Genomic DNA, 22,507 nt, shown 5'->3' with positions numbered 1-22,507 from the left:
TCTGTGTATTCCATGTCTCATTTTGGATAATTTATGTGAATATAAATCAGCACATATGTGAGTTTGTATATCTGTATTTGTGTGTATAACTTCTTTCAGTTACAATAATACTTCCTAGTTTCATCCATGAGGTAGCATTTATCAATGTCTCAGTTTGTTTTTCCATTCATCAGTTAATGAACATTTTCATACCACTTGTCTTTTAAGAGATCAAGAATTTTTATGGCTCTGGCTATTTTTAAAACAGTGAAACGTTGTCATACAGATGGGGCTGGAAACGAATATTGAAATGTGTTATTTGAGGAGTGATGAGTGTGATTTGATGGGGAAAATGAATAAAATATGGAAACTTAAAATAGTCCTTCAAACTCATTCCTGTAACACAATACCATATTTCTGTATTGTCTACAATTCACATTTGAAGTTTCATAATTACAAATCACAAGATTTCATAATTATTATATAACAGTTTCAAGATGACAAGTGGTACCTTAAAAATTCTACCCCCCAAGTGTTATCTACTGATTGTTTCTCTTTCACTCTCACAATCAATGAAAATAATTTTTGGTTGTCTGTGAAATAAGATTCCGTTTTCTCACTGTTCTACAGACTCAGAAATAAATATGTAAATATTTTTAGAGTTTATTAGTCTTTTATTTTTCTTTATTTTTAATTTTTTTAATTTAATTTTATTTTTATAAAGTTGTTAACTATAATTTATTACAGTCAATGTTACAATACCAATACCACCACCATTACACCTTCCCACAACCATTATTTCGAATTTTCCCACTACCCCCAAAGCCTGCTCCCAAGCGGGACATAAATAATATATTTTGTATTGCTTACTATGGATAATCCACTCAAATGATCCAAAAATGTTTGCTTAGAGGAAAGCATGTGAGGATTGTTGTATCTCACCCTTGAGCCATTAGGCCCTTGTATAAGACATTACTAACATGTTGTTACAGTTGAGCCTTGTGTGTTAATGTATAATTTCTGATCGCGACCAATTGCCTTCTACTTTACACCCCATCAAATTGGTGTGCTACTCTTGGTATGTTAGTGGGATAGAGTATGAGATGAATTCTAGAATTCCAGGAATTTAGAAATTTTTCAATTGGGTGAGTTAAATTAAACAGCTGGAGTTAAATTTTTAACTGGATGGTGACATTGGGATCTAGAGGCATCTCTGCAGCTTGTTGCTCTCTTTCGAGACTTATTTGTGAGTCTCTGGTTTATGACCATTAATGAGATTATATTTTGCCAGAGGCATTGGGTGACTGCCAGGCTCCCAGAAGAATAGGGAGTTGGGGGGAGGTTGCCTATTCCTGACTCCATGAAATCCTGGAGATTTCGGTCACAAAATCCGCATACCTAAATTTTTCAGAAGATTCACTCATGGATGAGGCTTATCCCAAGCCTGTTGAGATTGCTCGTGGGCATGGTGGTGATTGATTCCTGGAGGTTTTTGGCTGCCAGCGCTCTGTTGAAGCAGGTGGTGGGACTCACCACCCCCCTTGGGTTTCCCTGGATGAGACTCAAGTTGGCATGGGGTCTGAGACAATCTCTGGTTTATTAGTTTTTATAGCAGCTAACAATTGTAGGGAAATATTAAATACCAGTCAATGGATCTCCAAAAATTAAAAGACATTTTTAAAAGCGTGAATATGGTTGTTCATGGTTGTCCTCTAAATACAAACTGGATCATAGGAATTAGGCTGCTCTTTTCCACCTCAATATTCCAACGTTGGAAAGTGGGATGTTTGCCTTAAAGGGACCGGCCTATAAGACCAGTGGGTTTCTTGGATCTCTTCAAGACTATAATGTCCCCTAATACCTTAGTTAACACCTTTCACAATACTGTTAAATGAATAAAGTTTAGGAGGAGTAAAGACTTCAGGAGACAAAAATATCTGTTTTTCAAATCCTGTGTGTTAATGTTTCATAGCTGTGTAACACACAATGTTCTACAGTTGTGTAACCACAAAATTAGTGACTTGAATAGATACTGATTTTTTTTACAGTTTCTATGGATCAGGAGTCATGTTTTACAACATGGGAAAGAGCAATTCCCAGCCCGATTCTTCAGCAATTCCCAGGGGCAGATGGTGAGGTCACAACTACAAAGATGCAGCACGGCATGTACACAGAAAACTCAAGGCAGGTGATCTGAAAGCCCACCAAGCTCAAGGAGTGAAAAGAATAACAAAGACGCCTCAAATAGCTGAGTGAATCCTCAGAAACTGACTTTAGTAACACCACTGGGTGGATGTTTCATGAGCTCAAGGGAACAAGAGCATAGGACCTCAGAGAAGCGAAAGTAATTATGAAACCCAAAATGAGAAAACTACAAATTGAAATAACAGACATGAAAAGCATAGTAGGTGATGTAAAAAACCTCAACAGAAGGTCTGAGTAGAATAATAGCAGCTGAGGAAAATGTCAAAGTGTCTGAAGATGAGATGAAGGAAACTTCTAAAAAAACACAGGTGAAAAGTAATGAACATACCAGAGAGCTATGGGATTAATTTGAAAGCATTGATACAAAATCATTGGAATCCCTGAAGGTGAACGTGATAAAGAACCAATAGTTATAGAAATCATAGACTAGAATTTCTCAGAGTTGAGGAAACAGACAACCAAATACAAGAGGCCTGAAGGACCCCAGCAGAATAGACTCAACTAGTAAAACTCCAAGATACACTGCACCCAGAATGACAAAAGCCAAACATCAAGACAGAATATTAAGAGCAGCAAAATCAGAAAATGATCTTACATGTACAAAGGAAATCGAATGAGTCTGTATAAGTCCGAAGAGAATAGAAGAAAATAGCACAAAACTTCAGTGAAAGGAGAACCTCACCAAAAATGCTCTATCTAATGATAAAAGATTATCATTCAGATTTGAAGCGATGATACAGAGCTTCCAGGACAGGCAACAACAGTTGAAGGAATTCAAAGTCTTGAAACTGAAAGAATCCATATTAGGGCATCAAATTTTTGCGTGCTTCAGCTAACTTGCAACATTGCTTTCTGTAAAACTGCTTGGCTGCTTTGCACCTGGGGGAGAGGGGACTTGGAAAGTGAACAGGGCATGACTTCTTTCTAAACCAAGTGTGACAGGATTCAGGTGTATTTACTGTTCCTGAAATGTATTGTCTCAGTAAAGCACCCTGCAGACTTGGGTAAAGGATAACTCAGGATGCTGTGGTTGGGGGAAATTGCCCTTTCCTGGAGTGTATTGTCTCACTAAAGCACCCTGCAGACTTGGGTAACTCAAAATGTGGATGGTCAAGGGAGATTACCTAAGGCTTAATGATTCCGGCTATAACCTTGCTTGTGCTGACAATCCATGTACGTAAATGCTGATCTTTGAATCTATAGCCTAAGGAGTGAGGTGCTTTTAAATGGATTGGTTAGGAAAATATATGTTGTTACAAATCTATTGGCTATGAAATGTGCGGGCCTTGCTGTAACGGCCAGTGAAGGCCGATATAAGATCCCCTTTGAAGAAGCTCGGGGCTCTCAGCCACTGCCCACTCTGGGGTATGCTGTGGAGCCCCAGCATGCTGGCCTAAATAAACCCCGTTTGTACTCCTGCAGGAATTGTGTCTATCTGGTCTCTCCGTGCCTCCCAGGGCTAGGGAACTACCGATCCCAACAAAACAAGTCATGCATGAAGCATTAAGGGAGCTTCTTTAAAGGCCAAGACAAACTCCTGAGCACTTGGAATGAGTATGGCATTCGCTCATAGCACTTATAATTCCCTCTGCTAGGTTAAGGTTTGTTTATTTCTATCCCGCTAAGGGAATTTATATATCCTCAATAACAAAGTAATATATGAATGTTACATAGCTAATCAGACTTCTTAACATCCATAGTTTTTTTTATTATAAGGTAAGGTAAATCTTTTACTTTTTAATGCATACACTTAAGCAGCATCTAAAATATTTTCTAATATAAATCCAATAATCCCTTTCTTAGAAAAGTCTATCTACATTCTCTCCATGAAAATTGTGTTTGTGGAGTTCATGCACAATTCAATCAGCCTAATCAGTGGCTGAATAAATAGCAGTACTCCTACATTTTTAAAAAAAGAAATGCTGTAATAAATTTAATAAATATCATGACCTACTTTGAAGCTCACAAAGTAGGTTTTGTGACCAAAAAAAAAAAACTTTAACAGTACTGTAAATTACAGTACCTCAATAGAAAAAAAAAATTTTTTTTTTTAAAGAAGAGGCCAACTGTGTAATAACACAAAAAATAAAAGGCCGGCGGTCAGGCCGTTTCCCCACTCCAGGGAGGTCAATGGCGATGGTCAGGCGAAGGAAGGAAACGAGGCCAAGCTGGTTGGTCTTAGCAGCAGTTTATTACATGGAAGAGATGTATGTCATGGAGGCCTCAGGAATCCTCAAGCACGTGCACCTTTCTTCTCTCAGCTTCTGTCCTCAGCCCCATCTTCCCAGGTTCTCTGATGCACGTGTTCCCCTCCCCCCCCCAGAGAGCCCTGAAATCTCCCTTATATAGATCATAGTACCTCTAAAGGGCACAATATAATGATGTTATCCAAAGCCTTTACAGAAAGAACATTGAGGCAGCAAACCATACATTGTTTCTTTACATCTGCAGGCCAGGAATCCTGGCCTCACCTTTTACAAGCTACAAGCACTTGGATTAGCACAACAAAGACCAGTCCACTAGAGCTTGGAATCTACATCAGCCTGCATGGAGCCAGGCATCTACATCCCAAAGATCAGGCCTGGCTTAGCACCTGGGATCTGCATACCTAAGGCCAGCTAGGTTCCTGTGAGATAAGAGAAACTGCCTCAATATACTGAAATCATTTACTGAAGGCAGTTTGAAGGGGAGAAAGTTCAGTCTCACCCAAGCTAGTCCGGACACAAAGGAAATCTGCTTCTAGGACGTGTTTCTCCTCTCCTTGTCCAACCAACATAAGCATACGTAATATTAATCATTTTGTATGGACACAGTAAGAAATACCTTGAGCTTATAGAATTGCTCTCCCAGGGCCATCTCAATCTCAGACTGCCGTGCTCAGGCCAGATATCTTTCCTATTCTTAGCAGCAGGGTCCTAGTCTCGTCGTTACTTTTGGATCATGACAGCATTTGCCTATGATCAAACTCTTAACTTATAGTTAAGAACCGTGGCACCTTGGCCTGGCCCATCGCGATGCCAGGGTAGCACATAACTTACCAGCTTGCCCTGGTTCCATCCAGTCCCACGTCGGGACCCTGCCCTTGGGGTGCTAGGAAGTGAGGGCAACTGAGGCTTAAGTTGAGAAGGCAGATGCCCAGGAGTGAATAATATCCAAAGCCAATTAAATCCTAAGTTATAAAGCATAATATTAATTAATTGTCTTCCTGGATCTATACAAAAGGACATTGCATTCAAGTAAACTGCTCAAAAGACATAAGGAGAGGAGAAAGGCAATATTAACTTACAGTACAGCTTCAGTGTCTAAGAAGGATGAGACCTTACGAATTGGTTGGGCAAGAGAGCATAGAAGTAGTTACAGACATACAAAGTAATGGGAATGACTCGGGAGCACTGTGATGGGTGTAACCTGCTAAACCTAAGCTCCGTGTACTCCAACATCTCACCCTTTTTTGTTTACAAAAACACAAAATTTTGAAATAGACAGAGGAGCAATTCCAATCACAAAACAGTCTCATTTGTAGTAGTACTAAAACTTCAGTCCACCCTTGAACCCAGAGCAGTGCTTATTGTAAAGTGTCCAATAGTCCTGCACTGTTCAAGGGTAATCAGAGTCATTTAGTCGCTTTTTGAAGAAATGAGGTGTCCAGATCACAATTTGAAGAGTTGTTTCTACAACATCAGCAGTAGTGGTCACAGCAATGAGTCCCAGCAATGAGTCCCAGAGAAACAACTGTCAAAGAGTCCTATGAACTTCAGGAAGCACTGGATCAGGCAGGGAGCACTGGAACAGGAGCATCACAACTTCTGTCAGGAGCTCTTCAGCAGGGGAATGCAGTCATTCTCTGTTCAGGTTCACTGCAGTCATAGATGTGCAACCTAGCTTATGTCTGGAAAAAACACTTTTTAAAAGTTATCAGAGGCTTTGAGCATTGGGGTTTGGTTCATCTCCATGTCTGGGGGTAGAGAAAGAGGCAGGGGAATTCCGAGAGAAACAGTTATCCTAGAGAGAAATTAAAAGGTGTTCCTATTAAAAGTTATTCCTTCCTCCTTCAGGAGATGAGGCACCTGTGAATTCCAAGGAGGGGGTAAAATTAAAGAATTGTTAAAATCCAAAATATGGGGTCCAGGCGTTGTCCAATCCACAACCTATAAGAGAAGGGTATAAGGAACGCTCTTAATTTGATCTCATGATATGTTAAAGGAGTTAGAGGCCTTTGCTGCAGGCCTTCTGATGCTGGCTCTTCTGATTTCCTTGTGAATTCCAGGTGAAATCAGCTTGGCGATGGCTTGGAGCTGGAATTTAGAGTTGTAAGACTGCAAAGGTCTGAAAGTTAATGCAGGTAGATGAATTCAGCTCCTGATGAAATGCAATGGGACCCAAAGTTTCTTAGTGGAGTTATCTGTTGAAAGAAAAATATAGCTTTTTCCTCAAATGAGGTGTCTCCCTGCTACCTTGTCTTTGTCAATTTTAATCAAAATAGAAAAGTTAATAATTTTCTGAGTCTGTGCATCTTTCTGAAAATGCTTTTTAGCTGCTGTATATGACTCCCCTTGAGGTAAATTCAAAAATTTTAAAGAAAACAATGTCAAAGACAAGGAGTCAAATGGGGCAATCCTTCTCATTTATTTATTTATTTATTTATTTATTATCTATTCCCGATTCATAGGTCCAGAAAGACCAGAATGAGATCTGATAACAGTAATTAAAACAGGTTCAGAGTGCTTTTGCATAAGAGCCTGTTGCTGCTGAAGCAATTGTTGAGCTATATAGCGTTTGATGATGTACCTAGAAACTCAGTCACAATACCAGGGAAGAGACCAACATAAACTGAATCTGAGATGATATTAGTAGGCCCTGGCACATGGGCGAGTGAAAAAAACCAATGTGGCAAGTTATAGCCTTCATTGGAAGCTCTTTCCTGATATCAAAAATAACCTGCTTCATAACCATACGCATACACATGCAGAAGTATCCTAGTGACAATGCCTTCTGTCCCTCACCAGACTCAGCGTCTGTAATGGCTGAGTGGGTGAGCACCCAGGAATGAGGCGTCTCTGTGCCTCCTGGGTCAATAAGCAATGGCCACGTGGGAGAATAACCTCGTACCCACTGGCCCTGAAGCCGTTTTCCCAGAGGTGGCATCTCATGAACTAGAAGAAGTTCACTTCTCCAAAAATTAAACTGTACCAGCCTGAGTCTTTGAATAACCTTCTTTGGAACTAGCAGTTCACCATTGGTTCTGATAAAAAACCTGAGAGTCGGTTGTCCAGACTGAGTTCCTGGCAGATGTTCTCGGGAATCAAGACTAGAAACTAGAGAAGGCTTTCTCCACCTCTGACCTGACTGAGGTCTCTCAGGGTAGCTGAGCCCTTTTAAACAAAGTTCTGCTTGGTTTGCCAGCGCAAATTCACCAATAGACACAACGCTTTGATTCCAAAGTTTCTCACTTTTTTCTTGGCTCAAAACCTGATGCACATTAGGTGCAGAACTCAGCTCCGCATGTCCCATACGCGGGATAGCTTGTTCCCTACTGCTTGTCAGTGAGCCTCTAGATGCGCTCCAGGAGGAACAGAGTCTGGGATCAGAGATGCCTTTCCCTCCACTTCCAGACAACCATGAAAACCTGATGTGCTGCTTGTAACATTTCCTTGAGCAAACTCCCTTTCTACCTGGGGGTTCAAATCTTGTCCCGTTGCACCAGAATTTAATCTGCAGGGACTCTGGGTGGGAGAAATGCTAACTGTATCAGAGCAGGGAATATCCAAAGCGGCATTCACTGCTGTGGCTGGTTGCAGAGAATCTACTGACTGGAGCTCTGAAGCTCCACACTGGGGAGAAAGGCTGCAGCTGGGAATGTCCCCTGATTTTGCGGGGCCTGGGGCGGGCCCCACTGCACGTTTCCCGAAATGGGGTCACCAATTACGCCAAGATTGGAGGGGCAATCTCTGGCCCACTGGTTTCCATTATGGCAGAGTGGACAAGGTCCAGGTGGTCGTCTCACAGTTGCACGTTTGGGAGGTGCCCTGCAGTCCTTACGAAGGTGGCCTGACTTCCCACAATTAAAACACTTGGCCTGAATTTGCCTCTGTATGGCATAGGCCTCAACAGCATTAATACGTGCCTGATGTTTGATAGAACCAACATTCCGACATGCCTTCAAGTACCCCATTATGTCCTCCTTCTCCTTAATGGGGTGCACAATGGCCTGGCAATCCTCGTTCGCATTTTCAAAAGCCAATTGTTTGGACAAAATTTCTTGGGTTTCCTTACCCCTACACTGCCTTTCAATGGCTTCCATCAACCTCCCTATGAAGTCTGCATAAGACTCTCTGGCACCCTGAATAATCTTTGTATAGCTTCCCTTGAATTCAGCATCTGCATCAATCCTCTCCCAGGCCCACAGGGCAGCATCACGGACATGAGCAAAAACAGCACGAGGCAAGGTGACTTGCTTCTTAGGGTCGTGCCATTTCCCTTCACCTATTAACATCTCATAAGTCAATTTAATCCCTGAAAATTTCCGTCCAGCATGGCCTAGGCTTTGAAGTTTTGCCTTGGCCTCATCACTGAACCACATCCTCCACTGGATGTACTGAGAAGGGCTTAAGCACGTCCTAGCAACCACATGAAAATCTTGAGGTACCCAGTGAGCCTTTTTACTCCAGCCAGTAAGATACTCCTTACAGTACGGAGATGTAGGTCCGTACAGGGCACAGGCCTTTTTGAAATTACTGAGTGAATCCATTCTTAACCCTTCATAAGACGGAGACTGATTCTCCTCCAGCTGGATGGGAAAAAAGGGACGGAGCTCATGCGGTCTGGGTGGGATTGACCACTTACGGTTGAGAGGTTTCAGCTGTAAGCTTCTATCGGGAGCGTGTCCCGAGCGGCCTGGAGGCCTCTTGGCTGAGGAGCGGCGGCTCCTGTGAGAAGCCTCCTGTAGCAAGCCGCTCTCAGACTCAGAATCTGAGGAAGTGGTAGCTGGCTCATCATATGCATCACTTTCCTCTGACGCACTAGAAGTGGAGTCATACAGAGGAGGTGGGGGTCTCTCTGGCTTGATATCAGTAGGGAACGTTAATTCATCAGTGGCAGAGAGATTTTTGCTCTGAGAACATGTTTGTACTGTAAATGCCTTGAGCTGCTTTCGGGGCTTGGGTACAGGAGCAGTCAAACATTGCGCATCAGGCTTCTTTCTAGGCTTGGGTATGGGAGGAGCCGAGGGTAAGGCTCTCTCAGTAGTGGGAACTTTCTTAATTTCATCTTTAATCTTAAAATCCTCTCTGCTTAGCTCCTGAGGAAAGCCTTCCATAGTACATCTAACATCCTCCTCCTCCGAGCTATCTTCCAAAGCCTTAAGAACGGAATAGACAATTTCCCAAGTTACCTAGATTGTTTAGGGATTTGAGCCCCTTCCTTAAATTCCTTGAAGACATTACCTTTAACCTTTTCCCAAACCTCAGGCGCCAAGGTACCCTTATCTGGAAACCAGGGATGAAATTTATAAACAGTTTTTAGGCAGGACCGGAGTTGGTCCCGAGAAACACTATGTCCAGTTCTCTTTGCAAAATGCTTAATCAATTCAATAAAAAAATGGCCACGATCAGTTTGGCGTGAAGAATTTTTAGAGGAATTCACGCGACTCTGCTTTTGTCCCATCTTAGTGGAGGAGTACAGCTAGCAGTTTAATTCACCACACCACAAAATCTAAGTTCTCCCACTAAACTTTTCTAGAGTGGGGGTGTACCGAACGCTGTTCTTACCTTTAGTTGTGCACCGGTTGGAGGCTCGCGCCGGCCCAGGGACGCCAGTTGTGTAATCACACAAAAAATAAAAGGCCGGCGGCGAGGCCGTTTCCCCACTCCAGGGAGGTCGCTGGCGATGGTCAAGCGAAGGAAGGAAATGAGGGCTAGGCTGGTTGGTCTTAGCAGCAGTTTATTACATGGAAGAGATGTATGTCATGGAGGCCTCAGGAATCCTCAAGCATGTGCACCTTTGTTCTCTCAGCTTCTGTCCTCAGTCCCATCTTCCCAGGTTCTCTGATGCACCTGTCCCCCAGAGAGCCCTGAAATCTCCCTTATATAGATCACAGTACCTCTAAAGGGCGCAATATAATGATGTCATCAAAAGGAGTTACAGAAAGAACATTGAGGCAGCAAACCATACATTGTTTCTTTACATCCACATTGTTTCTTTACAAGTGCAGGCCAGGAATCCTGGCCTCACCTTTTACAAGCTACAAGCACTTGGATTAGCACAACAAAGACCAGTCCCTAGAGTTTGGAATCTACATCAGCCTGCCTGGAGCCAGGCATCTACATCCCAAAGATCAGGCCTGGCTAAGCACCTGGGATCTGCATACCTAAGGCCTGCTAGGTCCATGTGAGATAAGGGAAACTGCCTCAATATACTGAAATTATTTACTGAAGGCAGTCTGAAGGGGAGAAAGTTCAGTCTCATCCAAGCTAGTCAGGACACACAGGAAAACTGCTTCTAGGACGTGTTTCTCCTCTCCTTATCCAACCAACATATAAGCATACATAATATTAATCATTTTGTATGGACACAGTAAGAAATACTTTGAGCTTATAGAATTGCTCTCCTAGGGCCATCTCGATCTCAGACTGCAGTGCTCAGGCCAGATAGCTTTCCTATTCCTAGCAGCAGGGTCCTAGTCTCCTCGTTACTTTTGGATCATGACAGCATTTGCCTATGATCAAACTCTTAACTTATAGTTAAGAACCGTGGCACCTTGGCCTGGCCCATCGCGATGCCAGGGTAGCACATAACTTACCGGCTTGCCCTGGTTCCATCCAGTCCCTTGTCAGGACCCTGCCCTTGGGGTACTAGGAAGTGAGGGCAACTGAGGCTTAAGTTGAGAAAGCAGATGCCCGGGAGTGAATAATATCCAAAGCCAATTAAATTCTAAGTTATAAAGCATAATATGAATTAATTGTCTTCCTGTATCTATACAAAAGGACACTGCATTCAAGTAAACTGCTCAAAAGACATAAGGAGAGGAGAAAGGCAATATTAACTTACAGTACAGCTTCAGTGTCTAAGAAGGATGAGACCTCACGAATTGGTTGGGCAAGAGAGCATAGAAGTAGTTACAGACAGACAAAGTAATGGGAATGACTCGGGAGCACTGTGATGGGTGTAACCTGATAAGCCTAAGCTCCGTGTACTCCAACAGCCAACAGTACAGTGGACAGGGTTCTTGCATTGCATGCAGTTGACTTGGGCATCATCTGTGGCTCCAAAGCAAAGCCAGGGGTGATCCCTGAGCACAAAGCCAGGATTAAAATGGAAGGTGCGAGTACGTTAAGTGAACCAAGGTAGTTTTTATCGAATGAAACTTGCTTGGAATGATGTGAGAGAAGAGAAAGGAAGGGAATACGTGTTCAAGAGAGAAAATGGGCTTCTTGAGCTGGAGTGAGGAAATAAGTGAGCAACGAAACAGCGAGACAAGCAAACAAGATACATCTCCAAGAAAGAACACACGTTTAAAGAGCCAGCCTGGAGCTCTGAATATTGAAAAGTATCTTGAGTCATTCTTTGTACAGAAATTGAAAGGATTCAAGGCTAGCAGATTGTGATATCTTCAGTGTGAATTTTTAACTGAAATCAGAACTGGATGTTGGGGTCATTTTATTGCTCCACGTGATTTCCTAATTCAAAACCGTTCCCTCCTCCCCAAAAATACTCAGATTAATAGAATTTTTGATGTTGTAAAAATGCGCAGTAGTAAACTTTTTATGCTAGCGGCCTTGTTAATAATGTTTTTAAGAATTGTAAACTCCTGGAACACTGTATATATAACATTTTGGCGATAGGAAGTACTGGAACTTAGTCCGGGTCACTGTACAGTAATTTGGTTTACTAACAAAAGTTGTGAATAAAACTGTGAAACTAGAACGCAGGAAAAAAAAAAAGTATGGGACAAGTTTTGAAAACGGAGATACCAGCTACCTGGAAAGTGGCAATACCTGAAGACGATTCTGTGCAGTGAGCAGAAGTAGAAACTGAAACTGTGTAGGGCTGCGGTTCCAAGCAGGGCAACTGAAGGCAATACTGTTTCCTGCTATTATTACAGTTACATATCGTTCCAGTTACAGTTACATGACCGTGATGTGGGCTTAAAATTTAATGCATATGTTCTGTTTGAAAATCAGATTTGTAGAAAGAAGAGAACCTGGCAGCTGGGAGGTCCGAGCACTTTATCCACTCGGTTGACGGAAACTGGGTGACTGGGAAGTTAGGGGAGCACGTGACCCCCAGTCACGCAGAGAAACCCAGGACAGGATGTGGGATATCTGCACCCGCCCTCAGCAGGCGGGACTTCCGTGCCGAGGGCGGGGCAGGACCAGGCGCCCAGGGCTTTGGGTGCAGAGACCCAGGCGCTGAAACCACTGTCCAGGGCCAAGGCTCGAGTGCCCTGGCGGACAGGCTGGGGCAGTCCCCAGCAGTTTCCGCATGGAGCCCATCAGGTGCCAACCCGACCCCCACAGCCCAAGTTCCAGGCTCTGGAAAGTCCAGGAGGGCCTGGGCAGTGGGGCCTCGCCCTCTGGCCTTGGACGTGGTCCCTGAGTCACGTGGAGAAGCAGCTGCTGCATCCTCTTCTGTGTGATGCGTCCCAGGGCATGCCCCACACTGCGTGTGTATGTATCTGTTGCCACTGCGTGTGTCTCTCTCGACTACCTAGGAGGACAGGAGTCAGAAACTTGGCTCAGGCCTTCTCGTTGTCTAACTCACTTCTTTGTCTTCTGTTAGCACATAGTCTCCGAAGATGGGCAATTTTCTCGCTCGATTTGGCCTCCTGCGGAGCCGTGGCCACCGTCCCCCGCTGGGTCGTCTGGGGCATCCCCTGCCACGCCCTGTCTCGAGAAACCCCTCTGCTCGCCCTGGCCGGGGGCACCCTGAGGCTCTGGCACCAGCTGGCCGCAGGCCTCAACCTCGGAGATCTCGACCTGCTACATTTATCATCACCCCCAGGAGGCCCTGTGCCCTGCCACAGGCCACCAACTCCCCTGTTGGGATTCTTCCGTCGTTTGGGCGCTCTCGGAAGAAGCTGGTCTTATCTGCCAGCAAATCCATAACGTTTAGGTACCGAAGCTGTGTCAGGATCCTACCTCCCGGACGCAACTTCAATCTCCTGCGTGTACCGTCCATGCAGTTAGTGAAGCCAGAGAAACCCGTGCCGCTTCCTTGCCCCAAGGGAAATGCAAAGATCCAAGAAGACCCCAGGATGGCAGGATGCCAGAAAGTTGGTGTGAAGACGGGACAGGAGGACGACAACAGGACCCTCAGTGGCAAGGCGCTTTTGACCCTGGAGTCCAGTGGCGCCCGCCCCAGTTACTCCAGCCCCCCGCCTCTCCACCTCCAGGCCTTGCAGGCAGAAGCAGAGACAGCCTCCGCCGCTTCTCCCAAGCCCACCCCACACCTGGCCGGACGTGTTCAGCCTCCTGGAGGGCATCATCCCAGGGTGTCGGTGTTGTCTGTGCCCTGCTCTTCACTGCCAGGGAAGTCAACGGCGCTAGAGGAGCCTGCAGAACCCCAGACCAGCTCTCCCCGTCCACTGTTGCGCATCACCGTGGCAGACAAGAGTCCTCCAGTTGGTCCAGTGAGGAGCGCTTCTCCATCACAAACTAAATGCAGGCGGCCCTGCAAAAGGAAACAGTCTCTGCCACGAACACCACAGTTGTCTCCTCTGCAACTGCCCCTGCAGTGGGATCGCAGTGAGTTTCCCCCACCTCCAAAGCTCCCCTGCATAACCGCCACACACTTCCAGGCATTGAACCACACTGAGGATCTGACCAAAAAGATACTTAAGGATATAATGGTCATGACCGAGAGCCCTGCTAACCCCAGTTCCATGGAGCCTGGCCCTTCTTGCTTCACAAGTTCCAGTGTTTTTGTGGGGTCCCAGAGCCCGTCTGTTGTTCGGCCTCTTCTGGCTCCAATTACTGATCAGAACCCAGAATCCACTGTCCCTCACGTGTTCCTTGGTCCTGCAGGTGGTGTGAGGCCAGCAAGCAACAATCCTGCTGGAAACATGCCAACTCAGAGAGGAGGCCCTTTGCATTCAGTCCCCATCAGGACAGCTTCTGTTTCTCAGCCCCTGGCTCCAGCCGCTCCCATCCCCATGTCCCTGCACCAGCCCTCCCACCCTCTGATGGATTTCACCAGGAGGACAGACAGACCCTCACAGGCAGGCGGGAGGGGCCATCCTCCTGTAGTTGCAGGACATGCCATTAAAATGGATACTACTTCCTCCAAGGCCACCATTTTCAGATCTCCCCCAGGCTCCAGCTAGGCTTCTGTGTCTCTACCCCGAGCCCAGGCACAGGGCAGCAGTCACAGGCTGCAAACAGACAACCCCCAACTAATCTCACCCCAGCCAAGGCCTCCAGGTCTTCCTCAAATGTGAACTCTTTTCACACTTAAGTCCAAACTGGCCTAAGTCCTCCACCATGGTATGAAGAGGAACAGAAGACAACTTCTCTTTGCTGATCTGCTTCATTCCTAATCTGTGTCCCCTGGCCCCTCCCCTTGCTCCAGAGGGCAGCAGCTCTGATACTGGGGCTATGGACACCACACCCCCTTCGAGAGCAACTCTCTTCCCTAATCTCCCTATCTTCAGTGCTCCTCCTGTCCCCCGTGGTAGTCCCACCTCCCCTGGCCCTACCTGCCCCCATTTTTCTCCTCTATAGTTTCTTCGTCCTCTCCCCCCCCCCCCCCATTGATCCCACCTGTCCTTCCTGTGCCACAACCCTCTCCAAATCTTCGCTTACCCTCCTTTCTCCTTACTCTCCCTTTACCCCCCCTGAGTCACCGGTCACTTCCATCTCATCCATCCCACCTGTCCCCCGCCCTCCCCCCGCCCCCGTAGCACTTGATCCGCCTGTCACATTTATCCCACCTGTTGCCCTAGAACAACAAACTGCACCATCATCAAATGTTCCAGGGACTGTCAGGCCAAAGAAAAATAATTAGAGATAGGAAAACAACAAACAAGGATCTGAGAAAAGTCTTTCAAGACACAAGTGTGTTTCCAACTTTGATCAGAAGACATACAAATAAGAAGTCCCAAACATTTCAATAACATTTGGAAGCCTGAAGGCCCTAGAATGCCCACTTTCATCAGTCCCTACTTTCATCACTAAGGACCATCCGGATGAAAAAAAACTGTCTATGTCTGTAAGAGTCACCCAACAATTAAGAACCTGTCCATGACTGGATTAGAAAAACTGCGACTCTCCTAACCATGCAATATCCATCATATGTCCCACTCCCAGATCTGTCTAACTTCCATACTCAGGGCCCACCTATCAAAATACTCATGGTATTTTGTAAGGTGATATGGCCAAATCCAACCTTTCATGACCTCAATAGTCCAATATTCTAGTCAGAAGGCAGCACGGGTTTTCATTTGTCACAAAACTTAGAATCTCCCCCATCCATAATGAGCTGCTGGTCACCTCTCCCCTTCCGCGTCCAAGGGTAAATGGAATGATTTGTGAAAAGCTCATAAATTTTCAGGTAAAACTCAGAATGAGAATGCTCAGAGCCTCGTCCAAATTTGGAGGGACCAGCCCTGTGTGTAGAAATTCCTGAGTCAGATCAACTGTGCTCATCCTTGGAAAAGGAAAGTCCTGCCTTGCCTTCATGCCATCTTTATTACCTGTGAAGTACTTCATAGGTGTCGGCAAACATATCTTTGAGCAGCAATCTCAGCAAATGAGGGATAAATCTTCCTCTGCAAATTATAACCAAGAACAGACTTCTTTTCAGTGCAAAACTCAATCTTTTATGTGAAACGACATGCCCTTTTCCTATGTGCTATTGTACACATGTGGTGCAATGGACTCCAAGAAGCACGTAAGTCCAAATCATCTGTACAAAAGAGTTTAAAAAGATTCAGTGTGGAGATGCATGCTCATTAACTGTAATATCACTGAATTGACTGGCCCAACCTCTTGCATGGATCTCAGAACTTGGAATTGGCTGTATGCCAACTACTTCTGATTGTATTGGCTGTTCCAAGTTTTGTTCCTGATTCATGTATTCCTATGCATTAATGTATCAGACATATTTGTATAAAACTTCATTCTTATTAGTCTGCCTCTGTTCCTACATCTCTACTCTTCAACTTATTTGTGGTGTAGAATCTAGCATTCAAATGGACCAAAGCAAACTGCAAAATTTCTTGTGTTCCAGTGCCTGGGCTTGAAAGTAATCATGCAGTTAGGCTGCATGGCTGACTCCTGAGTCCTGTAGAGGATCTAAGGAATGTGTCCACTGAGGAGAAAATCCTAAGGAGGGAGTGTTGGGGTGACGGTGACTCCTCTCTCTGCTTCTCTCTTCTCTCCTACCACTCTCAACTCACCCAAAGATTGTTTGGCCCCTTTTAAATACACTTCTATATTTTGGGGGGTTTTATGTATGCTGTGTATTGCGGTGCTAGAAATCAAACCCAGAATGTCACACACATGAATTATGTGGCAAACTACTGATTCACAGCCCTGGTTCTTTTGACTTTTACTGAAACATAGTCAGAAGCCAGTCATTCTCTCACATTTCAGTATCACAGTATCATCGGAAGAGAATGGATTTGGCATCGAGATTCTTCCATTAGAATTACAGGAAGAAAAACTATGTATCTTCTCCGTAAGTATTGAGAATTTAAGTTTTCTTAGAAGTTATGCTGCTGCTGAAAAATATCCAAGGTGGGGTTCGAGAGATAATACAGTTGGTAGGTCATTTGCCTCGCTCACAATTGAAGTATGAATCAAGGCACCCCATAGTGGTCCTCCTAAGCAACACCAGGAGTGATCCCTGAGTGCAGGGGTGAGATAAATCCTGACTACTATTAAGTGTGACCCCAAAACAGACAAACAAAAAAATAAGAAGTTGGAACTCTGTGCATTAAAATAATATTCCTGGAAAATTCTGAAAACTGAGATACAGACCAGATAGAGAAAAAACATTGGCACCTGAAGATAGTTCCTTGTAAATGAGCAGGACTACAACTAAAGGTATTTGTGGCTTCAGTTCCAAACAGGATGGGTGATGGCAATACTGTTTTCTCACACTATGACTGGTCGAAACTGAATGCGTTTTTACTGGGTCATGGTAATAAGTTACAGGTTTTTGATTAAAAGCTGAAATGCTGATATCACAATTGCATTGTGGTATCGTCTTAAGTTCGATTCCTCCGCCCCTCTCGGAGAGCCCGGCAAGCTACCGAGAGTATTCGATATGCCAGACACAGTAACAACCAAGTCTCCAATGGAGACGTTACTGGGCCCGCTCGAGCAAATCGACGATCAACGGGAGGGCCTTTACCTTTACCTTTATCGTCTTAAGCAAATTAGACTTATTATGAATAAGATTTTGTTACTTGCTATCTTATCCACAAGATAGCTCTTGTAAAATGTTACAGGTTTTTGAGTAGAAGCTGAAACCCTGATATCGCAATTGCATTGTGATATCATCTTAAGCAAATTAGACTTATTATAAAGAAGATTTTGATACTTTCTATCTTAACCACAAGATAGCTCTTGTAAAATATTAAAGTAATAGAGGTGTCTTTGTTTCAATATATTTTTAATATATTCGCACTGGTATTTGTACTGACTTAAAGGAACTCTACAGACTGGGCTACAAAATATTTCATGTTGTGTGTCCACTACACTTTCACTAAAACTTCTCAAAATATAATAAATAATCTGCCTATATATTGAGGCAGACTACCAGGGAACTCTAAGTATTAAATAGTACAATTAATTTTATTTTGTGGAGTGATAGCACAGTGGTAGGGCGTTTGCCTTGTGCACAGCCAGCCTGGCTGAGCCAGGTTCGATTCCTCCGCCCCTCTCGGAGAGCCTGGCAAGCTACCGAGAGTATTCAATGTGCCAAACACAGTAACAAGAAGTCTCACAATGGAGATGTTACTGGGCCCGCTCAAGCAAATCAATGAACAACGGGAGGACAGTGCAATATCAGCGGATTGTGGTACACTGCAGTCTGCACACATTTTGTTGTGGAGCCAGGGATTCCAGCCCAAATGGCAGCTGATCACACTCGACCTGTCGGATAATTCCCAGGTTCAAATTTGTAGCCTTCTGATAGTGATCTACCACTGAGTTCTCCCAGAAACACTTAAAATGTATTCTTGGGGACATAAAGATAGTAAGGGGTTAATGGAGTAAATCTCATGCCTTATGAGACTTATTCCATTTCAAGTCTTGGTCCCAGGTGTTGCCAGGTGGAGCCCTGGGGAGACCCCAAGCACCACTAGATGGGGCCTAGAAACACATTTCTCCTGTTCCCCTCTCCCTGCCACTGTACCACTGGAATGATTCAGGTAATTCCCAGCACCACAGCTCCAAGACATAGTACCTTGTTGTGTCCTTGCATGAAACACCAGCCCAGCTGGGCAAGCATCACTGATAAAGACCTCAGGCCTAAGCACTGCTTGGGAGGCACTCCTGCCTCAAAGCTCTTCTTCCCTTTCATGATGAAGACCTGAAACAAAACGGAGACCATAGAATTTTGTCTTAATACTATAAAGGTCATATACAACAAATCCACAGTCAATATCATCCCCAGTGGGGGAAACTGAGTCTTTCCTCTGAAGTCAGGCACAAGACAAGATGCCCACTTTTACCATGACCATGCAATGCAGTGTGGGAAGTCCTTACCACAAGGAAGCAAAAAAGAGAAATCAAAGCAATGATAATTAGTAAAGAAGTCGAACAAATACTGTTTGCGAATGACATAATATTGTACATAGAAAACCCTAAAGACTCCACTAAAAAATCCTTGAAAAAAACATAAAAAGTAAAGTAGCAAGTTATAAAATAAATGCACGTAAAACTGTTGCATTGTCTTTGGACATTCATTATTTCCCCGTTATGTTTTCCTTAGACTCCACATTGAGAGATCTTTCTGTGTACCTCTTTCTCCCGCTGAAAAACTTCACTCAGTGTGATACTTTCTGAAGACCAAGGAAACAAAGAAAATGAGAGCTAGTAGTCAATAGGAAACATACCACTTGAGGAGGCTGGGAGATACGACAGGGAGAGGGCAATTACTATTGTGAAGGGAAAATCAAATTATTGAAGTCGGATGTAGTGCTCAAAGGTGATAAAGTGTGTTGTATGAAATCCTATCAGCCACAGAACAGTAAACCACAATACAAAAACATATAATTCATATAACCCAATATATATGCTTATATGTACTTTTATATATAACCCAATATATATGGTTATATACATGACCAATATATATGTACACACATATACACATACACATACACATACACATGCATATGCATATACATATACATATACACATGCACATACACATACACATAGGTGGTTTGGGAGCCATACCTGGCAGTGCTAAAGCCACTTCTGGTTCTGAACTTAGAAATTACACCTGGTGCTGTTTGAGGGACCATATGGGAGGTCGGAAATTATACCGAGGTCAACTGCATGCAAGGCAATGCCCTACCCACTGTACAATCACGCCAGTCAAGCCAAACCACATACTTTTTAAAAAGTTTCTCCAGTATAGACAGACGAGGAGATAGGAGGCAAAGTGGGGAAGTAGTGAAAATTGGCGGAGGGCAGTGGGTACTGGTGAAGAAACTGGTGTTGAAACAATATATGCCTGAAACCAAATCATACATCATTTCACTGGTGACTAATACAGAAAGAAAGAAATCTGTTGCATTCTTATACATAAACAACAATATAGAAGAGGAAAAAATCCCTGCCTTTTATTTGGTGTCAGAAACTCCAAATACCTAGAAATCAATTTAGCAAAAAATGTGAAATATCTATTTAGTGAAAAATATTAGTCAATTCTGAATTACGTCATAGAAGGAACAAGAAAATAAAATCACATTCCTTGTTCATGGATTTGATGAAATAATACAATTAAAATGACCATTTTATCCAAAGCAATTTATAGATGTAATGCAAAACCCACCAAAATTTCCATGGCAATTTTAAAGAAATAGAACTAGTACTCCTAAAATTCATATGTAATTATAAAACTCCCAGAAAATCCAGAAAATCCATAAGAAAGCAAAATAAAAGAAGGGAAGCATTGCATTTCTAGACTTTAGTCTTGACTGCAATACTACAATAATTAAAATTGCATGTTATTAGGGGGTATGGTGCCAATAGCAGGTCAATCTGTACCTGTGAGGCGAGTGTATCAACAGCCTGATGTCACCTTCAGACTTCCAGATACCTCCAAATTGCTGCTGTGCCTGTGGCAAGACCCCAAAAACTTGGGACAAAGTTTACCAAGAAAGTAAATGGCCAAAAGTTAGGTATGTGAGAGACACACCCACAAACTACCTCCGGCTCAGCTATATAGTTGGAGGCAAGGCCTCTCTGGTTCCTGATCGAACTGCTTAATGTCCAGGATCCCAGAGACTCAGAGACAAATCTCGGAACGCAGCAGCTTTGGGCAGAGATGTGCCCAGTCACCACAATGGATTACTGGCACTGGAAAACCCGGGGGGAGGAGGGGAAAAGGGTGCTGTCCCTCCGCCTGCTCCCCCTTGGTGGCTCGGTGGCCACCATCCCCAGAGGCCAATGGACAGTCACGTTTGGGCCCCAATGACAGGACACGCAGGGTCTCACAGGATAGGGGTTGAGCTGGCGCTTCCTCCCCCCCCCCCCCCCCAACGAGACCTTGAGTCACCACCCACAATAACTCCAAGATGAGGAAAGTCTAGGAAACAACAGAAAATGGACAATAGCCTGAAGAGAAATAAATAGCATACCGGGGAACTGAGTTGAAGAGGAACAATAGGAGAATCATAGGGGTTCCTGAAAAACAGGAAGGCAAAGGTGATGAAGAAACAATAGTTACAAAATTATCAATAAGAATTACTCAGAGTTAAGGTTCAAGGACCCCAGCAACAAAGGACATTACTAGGAAAATCCAAAGACATATTATACTCAAAATACAAAGATAGAGAATCTACAGTGTCACAAATGGAAAGTAACCACACACACACTCACACACACACACACACATACACACACACACACACCCCAAAAGATTTACAGCAGAGTATGGGTGGATATAGTATAGAGTATGGAGGAATATAGTACAAAAACTCAACAAAATGAACACCTCACCAAACATATCCTATCCAGCTAGATTAACATTCAGATTTTAAAGAATGATACTGAGCTTCATAGACAGGCAACCACTTAGGGAATTCATAGCCTTGAAACAAGTTTTGCAAGAAGTGCTAAAAGAGCTTCTCTCAAGGACAGGATAAACTTGTCCCATTGAGTATGACACTCACGAATGATGCATATGGTTGCCTGCCACTAGATTAAGAAAGGTAATTTTTGCTTGCTGAGGGATTTGTACATTTTCAATGATGAATGTTCTATTTGTATTGGTTAAAATCAGCAATCCAAAAAAATCAGCAATCATCACAAATGGACTCTTATTGATTTATTTTCTGATAATTCTATTTGCCATTTCTTTGAGTTTTGATGGAGCAGGTAGTATGAAATAAATTTATGATATGAGTGCCAAGGGGGCATGCTGGGGCTGGTGAGAGGGAACGTGGGACCACTGGTGGGCAGAGGAGGATACTAGTGGTAGGATTGATGTTGGAACATTGTATGCCTGAAAAACTTTGTTATGCATTATGCTTTCTTAAAAGAAACAAATGACAAGTTGAGGAATAAGGCTTCCTTATGACCCTGAGTTTCCATTTCTCTATGCCTAGAACACAAAAACGTTAATCTGACAGGAGATAATGCACACCTATGTTCCTCATGGTATATCAACATTAGCTAAGATCTGGTAGGAACTCCTGCCTAAAGATGAGTCAATAAATAAACTGATTTATATTGGGCAAGAGTGACAATGCAATGGGCATGGTAATTGCCTTGCATGTGACTGACCCAGGGTTGATCCTCAGCACCCCTTATGGTTTCCGGACCATCACCAGGAGCGATCTGAGCACAGAGCCAGAGGTACGTCGTCAGCACTACAGGATATGTGGCTCAATAATAAAAAAATAAATAAAAGGTAATTGTAATAGATAGAAAGATAGGTAGAGAGACACTACTCAGCTATTAGGAAAGAATTTAAAAAAAGTAACATACTAAAAAATGTGGCATCTCCACTCTCTCCACTACTGTTCAATATAGTACTGGAAGTACTTGCAATAGCGATTAGGCAAGAAAAAGATATTAAGGGCATTCAGGTAGGAAAAGAAGAAATCAAGCTCTCACTATTCGCAGATGATATGATACTATACTTA

This window comes from Sorex fumeus, unplaced genomic scaffold, assembly GCF_029834395.1.
Source record: "Sorex fumeus unplaced genomic scaffold, SorFum_2.1 ptg000149l, whole genome shotgun sequence".
Taxonomy (NCBI): domain Eukaryota; kingdom Metazoa; phylum Chordata; class Mammalia; order Eulipotyphla; family Soricidae; genus Sorex; species Sorex fumeus.
Note: the sequence above shows the minus strand (reverse complement) of the source record.